Below are 7,696 nucleotides of genomic sequence, written 5' to 3'. Positions count from 1 at the left end.
CCAGCCGGGGGCCGCCAGTGTATCCCCGCAACTGAAGACGAAGGCCGCCCAAGAGTCTCTATCGGGGATATACCCAGCGGTATGACCCGATCGGAGATATGACCCGGCTAGGATTGGATGTTCCATTGGTGACCCGGCAGACTATAAGCCGCCGGGAACAGTTAAGCAGGTTAAGCTGGCGAGAAGAGTTAAGCAGGTTAAGCTGGCGGGAACAGTTAAGCTTTGTAACCCGGCAGACGCAGTCATATAACCCGGCGGACACAGTCATGTAACCCAGCAGACACAGTCATATAACCCGGCAGACACAGTCATGTAAGCCGACTGTTAAGCCGGCAGATGTTAAGTCAGGCAGTAAGCCAGATGGTAAGCCAGATGGTAAGTCAGATCGTAAGCCAGACGGTAAGCCAGATGGTAAGCCAGATTGTAAGAAGCCCAAGACGTTAAAGAAGCCCATGGAGAGAAGCCCATGATGAGAAGTCAGAATAGTTTAAGTCTTAGTCCGAGATGGACTCTACATGTAACCCGCCCCTCCAACTTATATAAGGAGGGGCAGGGCACCCCAAGAGGGACGAGAAAGAAAATCTCTAAGGCTAGACACAAAGAGCTGGCTTACCAGCGACTCTCTTATGATCATAATGAGACCTAGCCACAAACAACATGTACGGTTATTACAGGATGATGTTTCCCGGGGCCCGACGCTGTCTAAATCCTTGTATTATGTTGCGTCTCTCGATTCTGCTCAACCCCTCTCAAGCTACCACATAGATGCGTTGGCCTCGCGACTAAGTCATCACATTAAGGACATCTTCCGTGATAATTCCACGACAGTTGGCGCCCACCGTGGGGCTTGCGCATGGTGGTGTTGAGTTCTTGAAGGGATCTCGTACAAGGATCAAGAAGCTCACAAATTTTCGGAGGAAGAAGAGTTATTGCGGAAGGATTTACATTTCCTCGAAAGTAGGCAGTCAGATCGAAGAACCGTCGGAGGTTCAAGAGAAAATTAGGGTTACAATTTGTTCGTTGCCGAGAGTCGCCAACAAGAGTCGCCGAGATCAACAAAAGTGATTTCACTTCAGTCAAATATTAGCTGGTTATTGTTTATGATGGAAGAATTTTCGAAGCAATTCAACAGCCAACACACAAACATACAATCATCTACTCACGGTCCAATTGAGCACTACGCCACGTGAAATCCATCATCAACTATTTTCTTTTGGAAGAGGGCCAGCACTACTTGAATACTACTACAACCGCAGGTGGATCAGATGTGTCTTCCCCTTGATTATTACATCCATCCAGGTAAGAAGAAATCAAGTGTTGCAGCCTTATCTCCTCAAACCCAATGACGACCCGGAAGCGAGTTATTTCAAGACCCGGGCTCCGCCGTTGACTGGCCCGGTTGACCACCAGGCTTTGTGTCGAGCCATCGCGGACTCGCCCCGTCTTGAGACCTCTGTGTGTCGCATAGCCAAGCCGCCATCGCATGAGTGGCCGCTGCTCCTCTGCCGCACTTCAGCTTGATGCCTTGATCCTCCTGCAACTACTCTACTCCACCTGCCAGCCTCTACCTGCTGGCGAACGGACATGTTGCTTCATTCGTCGTCCCGCAAGCCAGGTCAATCGCCTCACATTACCGGCGCTCCTCTACAATCGAACCGACCCGGTGACCTCGTCAAACTGCACCAACATCCGCCCGCCGCAGGCTCAGCTACCATCGCCTCTGCAGTGAGCCACCCTTGCTGACCTGCTGCCACCACGGGCCGCCGTGGCCGACTCTGCATCTGTACCGTGGGATTCGTTGCTGTTGGTGGATTGCCTCTGTTTCAACGACTTCACCTGCAAGCCACCTACTACTGTTCATCTCCACCGGGTGCCTCCGATCGAGGGATTGGTATCACCACAATACCCCTCTAGTCTCTGCTTCACCTCACCCCGTGTGTCGTCACCACGGGCTTGCTGGCGTGACAAGACACCTCCGCTTCAAGCCCCATATCAAGATTCAAGAGGCACCGGTGGCTTGCCGCTGCCACGAGCCGCCCCGGTTTTCACCTTGTGCTGTTGTTGAGCCGCCAGAGCGCCCTCGCACGTCGCGCCTGCCTGAGTCGCCATTGTCCAGATTCGCCGGGGTGCGTGCGTCTGCTGTCGCTCTCGCATTACTGCACCGCCCGGGTGATGCAACTCCGGCCGCGAGTCCTTCTTGCGCGCCCCGACCACTCGGCCATGCGTCTGCGCCCGTCGTCGTCCATGACTCGAGGGTCAAGCCACTTTAACTGCAGGCCCTGTTGAGCCGCCGGCCTCCACAAGTCGCCCTACGGCCTTGCTCCTCTGTCCCCGTCCCCGCGCTTGAGCCACCGTGGCCCCGCCTGAGCCGCCATGGTTGCGCCTGAGCCGCCGTGACCGTGGCCTGCTCCGTTCCACTCCGATCGGCTCCTGCGGCCTCCCCGCATCCGAGCCTCTGCTCCGAGTCGCTTGTCTCCAGCACGGCCCCGATTTGCCTCCACTGCATCGCGTATGCTCCCGAGTCATCACCCGTCTTCCACGCCGCGGCCCGCCTCTGGGCTCCTCCACCGTCTCAAGCTGCCTTGCTCCTCCGCCATAGTGGCTGCGACCTCGGCCGCCCTTCCAGCTTCGCTTGGCTGCGTTGATCCGCCGGTACCGGCTTGCTATCTACGCAGGCCTCTGCCACTGCTGTGCGCCATCTTCACAAGCTGCCAGTACGTCGCTCCGTCGTCGGGCATTGAGCTTCCCTCGTGCTCCCCATGAGCCGCTGCAGCCTCGGCTGCCGCCGCGAGCTGCCGGCCGCTGTGGTGCTGTCCGGGCCTGCAGTTTTTTCACCACGTCACCGACCCGCCACTCGTCTCTGCCCCTGTCTTGATCTCGCCTCTAACCCATCCATGTCTCATCCTCCTCTGGCTTTCAAAGTGGCCCATCGTCGGCTTCCCGCTGGGCTCCTGCGCGACCTGCCCCCATGGTCTCAAGCCGCCCTTGGCTCATTGAAGCACCCTTCGATCGGGGCTAGCGACGAGTTGTGTGTTTTCTTGCAGATCGAAGGCAAACTACCACTGCTGAACAGCGCTGATGCTGCATCACGGGTGCTTGATGGCTCAGCGCGGTTGTCAAAGCAGCTGTTCGGGGAGGATGTGGTGATAGAGGTACGCAAAGGAATGTTCGGGAGTTAAGAGAAACAATAAGGATGCGTTTGGTTGAAGGTGTCATATGAATGGGTTGGGACCGTCCAATTTATTTGGGATTGAACCATTCAATTCATGCGTTTGGCTGAATATAAGAGATGAGCTAATTATTTAGGACGGGACCACCAGTCATGCTCACATAGTCATGCATGCAAAGCGTGGCCATTTGATTCGACCGATTTGGTTGGGTGGAACGGTTCAGCATCTTCAAGGCATATTCTCTTTTTTTGACTTGAACCATTCATGTGCTTTATAACCAAACATGTCTATTTTTTGAATGATCCCAACCCATTCATGACCACCCTTGTAACCAAACGCACCCTAAGGGAACGGAGGGAGTACTGAAGATGCTAAGTGTTGTGCAAGTACGGGAGTATCTAGGCCCAAGTTCCAACAAAAACCACTGTTTTGCCGTTCTCACGTCATTGGCAAAAGAAGTCATGGCCACTTGCAAGCAAAACCAGCTCCTAGTCTAGTCACATCAGGTTTCAGTCTACAGTTACTGCATCTACACACAGTGGATTAAATTTTATGTTGGGGACGATCAGCGCAGCACTACGGACTGGACAACTCCAACCACACACGCGCCCTGTGCAAAACAGGGAATCATCAACATACTTGATATGGAGGCTGTCAGTTGGTCCTGTTTACATACCAAAGGCCACAATACGTCCAAACATTATCCAGTACTAGTATCCGCGTTCATCCGGAAAACTAATCAGGTGCTATCTGTACTCAGTATTTTTATAGCACAGGTTAATTTCTTTAAAGAATAAGTACCCTGGATTGCAACATTTTTATGCAGGGCCATTATTTATGACAAAAGGTGATATTATACCGCGGTGGAGGCACGCCAACATCTTTTGGCACAGGTGGTCGTCGTTACTCAAAGGACTCTCACACCGGTTTACAACGTCGTGGCCGTCTCTCACGACCACACCGGCTTACAACAAGGCGGAAAACTTGCCCGTCCGCGCCGGCTTACAACGAGGAGGACAACTTGCCCATCCGCACCGTCTTACAACGCCACGGCCAGTTCATCTGTCTGTGCCGCCTCAGATGTCGCGGTTGTCTTTACCGTCCATCTCTCGCGGCCTGGTCTACATCAATACACCGGGCTATGCCTGTATGCATGAGCTATTTATTGTGTATGAGCAAGTCACTGCTTGGGTAGCCCGGTTTTCTTCTAACAATTTGGAGGCAAATTATTATATATTCAGCCGCCATCTACACTGGATGGCTCAATGGGCATGCGCACAGGTCGCCGCCACTACAGTTTGGTTAACGTCAAACAATCAGTTGGAAGGAACCATTAGCCAAGTTGCTGACATGACTCATATGGGATCATTTATAGCCCGTCGGGATTCAACATATTTCAGCAATCTGTTGTTCAACTATATGCCGGTTTATATCACAGTCAAATATGGAGAATCTCAAGACAACTCCTCGAGTCGTCTTAAGACTCGGGGGCTACAATGGCATGACTCGGCAGAATTGGTCGGTTTCAGTGCATTCAAGAACTCCGGGTCATTGGAGGGAAAAATAACCCGGCCCCTGATCGATGAAAATTTAAAAGGCCGTCAGAAAAAATCCGGCTCACAATGATGCTTCCGATTTACAATCCGGTTCAAGGGAAATCCCATTTACCACAAAACGCCGAAGCTCTCAATATTTGGTTCAAAATCCAGGTCAAGGGAAATCCCGTCGCCCACAAAGCTCTGAAGCTCTCAAATCCGGTTTAAAATTCCGGTTCAAGAAGGATTATCTCTTGCAAAATTGAGTTCCTAGGAAAAATTGAAGGTTTCTAAAGAGAATTTGCTGCAATGATGCGCGATTCAAACATAGGTACCCTACTTTAATGACCATTGGGACCGGATCGTATTCGAATCTAGCTTAACCCTTTTGGTCTGACCATGATCGTATTCAAATCAAAGTCGTTAAATATTCCCATGATCACTTGGGGGCTTCCTGTTCAAACATAGGTCGTATTCGAACCAAAGAGAACATAGTTGTCGGTACCCTCTTGACCGGCACACTATCGAGCTCACTAGGGGGCTTCTTGATCGTATTCGAATCATAGCTCAACCCCTTTTGGGAACCGACTTTGATCATATTCGAATCAGAGTCGTTCAAAAACTCTCAAGGTCATTAGGGGGCTTCCTGTTCAAACATAGGTCGTATTCGAACCAAAGAGAACATAGTTTTCGGTACCCTCTTGACCGGCGCAACGCCAAAAACACTGGGGGCTACATGATCGTATTCGAATCCTAGCTTTAACCCCTTTGGAACGGTTTACTGATCGTATTCGAATTAGAAGCCTCGACTTTTCTTTCTATTTGGCTTAAGTTTTTTGAAAACAATCTTTGATTTTGTCTTGAGACTTTTTTGTTCAGATCTAAGTAAAGTGTGGTTTAAATTTAACCCGGCTTGGTTTCGGATGGTAAGTCGCCAACATACGACAAACATCATACATTTGGAAGTGAGTGGTTTCTAAGGATTGGGTTATCACCCTTACTGCACAGGTATCCTAAACCGGCAGTACGATTCAATATCACAGGAACCGGTTTTCAAACCGGGTTATATTATTCAAATCTTCAAATAGCCAACATGGCTGGATTTTTATTATGGTTATCAATAGCCAATAATATGATGGAGGTCTTCAAAGTCACTTCAGCGCAATGGTTGTTATTTCATTAATGGACATGATTTATTTCTACAATGGAAGGAATAGTCCCGAGTCACTGCTGGCTTCCGACCCGGCACTTGGGGGCTACTTTATTCAAATTGAGATTACATCAAATATGCAAGTCCCATGTCACTGCCAGCATGCACCATGGCACTTGGGGGCTAATGTAAAGTCATTTTTTGATCAACTTATTGAAGACCCGACTCATCCCATTGTAATGAGCCGGCCCTTGGGGGCTACCAATTGCTCATGTCCAAATTCAAGGTACACAACCTTCAATCCATTATATTGAAAGATCCACTACTCAGTTGGTAGAGTACAAAGCTCTTAACCTTATGGACATAGGTTCAAGCCCCATGGTAGACATTACATCATATGATGTTATTATCAATGAATTATATTCAAAGTCCCAGCTCAGTATTATCTTACTGAGACGGCCCTTGGGGGCTACTTGTTGCTGCTCAAATTTACATGATCATATTTATAAAGTCCCTGCTCGTTATTTCATAATGATTCGACACTTGGGGGCTACAAGTGATATGAATATAATGAAGTTCTACATCTTCAAGCTGGCTGAAAATCAGATGAGTGTTTCATGACCAATGTCTTTGAAGATGGTCTGTTGACCCGGATTTTCTAGAAGAAGCAAATACCAAGGAGTTAAGGATGATCAGGTGCCGACTTACAAGAGTTCTTAACCCGGAGCATAATCTGTCAAAATTGTTCTCATGTTTGTTTTACAAGATCAATTTAACATGGATGAATCCAAATTAAACTAGGGGCTAATGTCGGGGATATACCCCGCGGTATGACCCGGCCGGAGATATGACCCGGCTGGGATTGGATGTTTCATTGGTGAACAGTTAAGCAGGTTAACCTGGTGGGAACAGTTAAGCAGGTTAAGCTGGCGGGAACGTTAAGCTTTGTAACCCGGCAGACACATTTGTATAACCCGGCGGACACAGTCATGTAACCCGGCAGACATAGTCATATAACCCGGCAGACACAGTCATGTAAGCTAGACTGTTAAGCCGGCAGATGTTAAGCCAGATGGTAAGCCAGATGGCAAGTCAGATCGTAAGCCAGACGATAAGCGAGATGGTAAGCTAGATTGTAAGAAGCCCGAGACATTAAAGAAGCCCATGGAGAGAAGCCCATGATGAGAAGTCAGAATAGTTTAAGTCTTAGTCCGAGATGGACTCTACATGTAACCCACCCCTCCAACTTATATAAGGAGGGGAAGGGCACCCCAAGAGGGACGAGCAAGAAAATCTCTAAGGCTAGACACAAAGAGCCGGCTTACCGGCGACTCTCTTGTGATCATAATGAGACCTAGCCACAAAGAACATGTAGGGTTATTACCGGATGATGTTCCCGGGGCCCAAAGCTATCTAAATCCTTATCTTATGTTGCGTCTCTCGATTCCGCCTCTCAAGCTACCACATAGATGCGTTGGCCTCACGACTAAGTCCTGACACTAAGGAGATCTGCCGTGATAATTCCATGATAGGCGCCTAGTTGCTAGCAGTGACTAGAGGAAGGATTGTTGGTGCATCCCCCATCCTACAAGACGGACCATGAAGAAAGGAAACAGGAAGCTCGGGCCCAGGGCCCCTTGCGGCACCTCGGCGGCCGGAGTCGGCCCCGCTCCCCGCGCAGGGCCTGGGCACCGGGGGCTGTGCTGGGGCCAAGCCTGGATCCTTGGAGGCGCGAACCTCCCGAGGTTTCTTCATCACAAGAACCCTGCAAGGCCTTGTCAGGAGAGAATGCGACACGAAAGGAATCGAGAGAGAAGGTACTTACACGACTGCAGCCATAT

Source organism: Triticum dicoccoides, chromosome 1B, assembly GCF_002162155.2.
Source record: "Triticum dicoccoides isolate Atlit2015 ecotype Zavitan chromosome 1B, WEW_v2.0, whole genome shotgun sequence".
Taxonomy (NCBI): Eukaryota; Viridiplantae; Streptophyta; class Magnoliopsida; order Poales; family Poaceae; genus Triticum; species Triticum dicoccoides.
Note: the sequence above shows the minus strand (reverse complement) of the source record.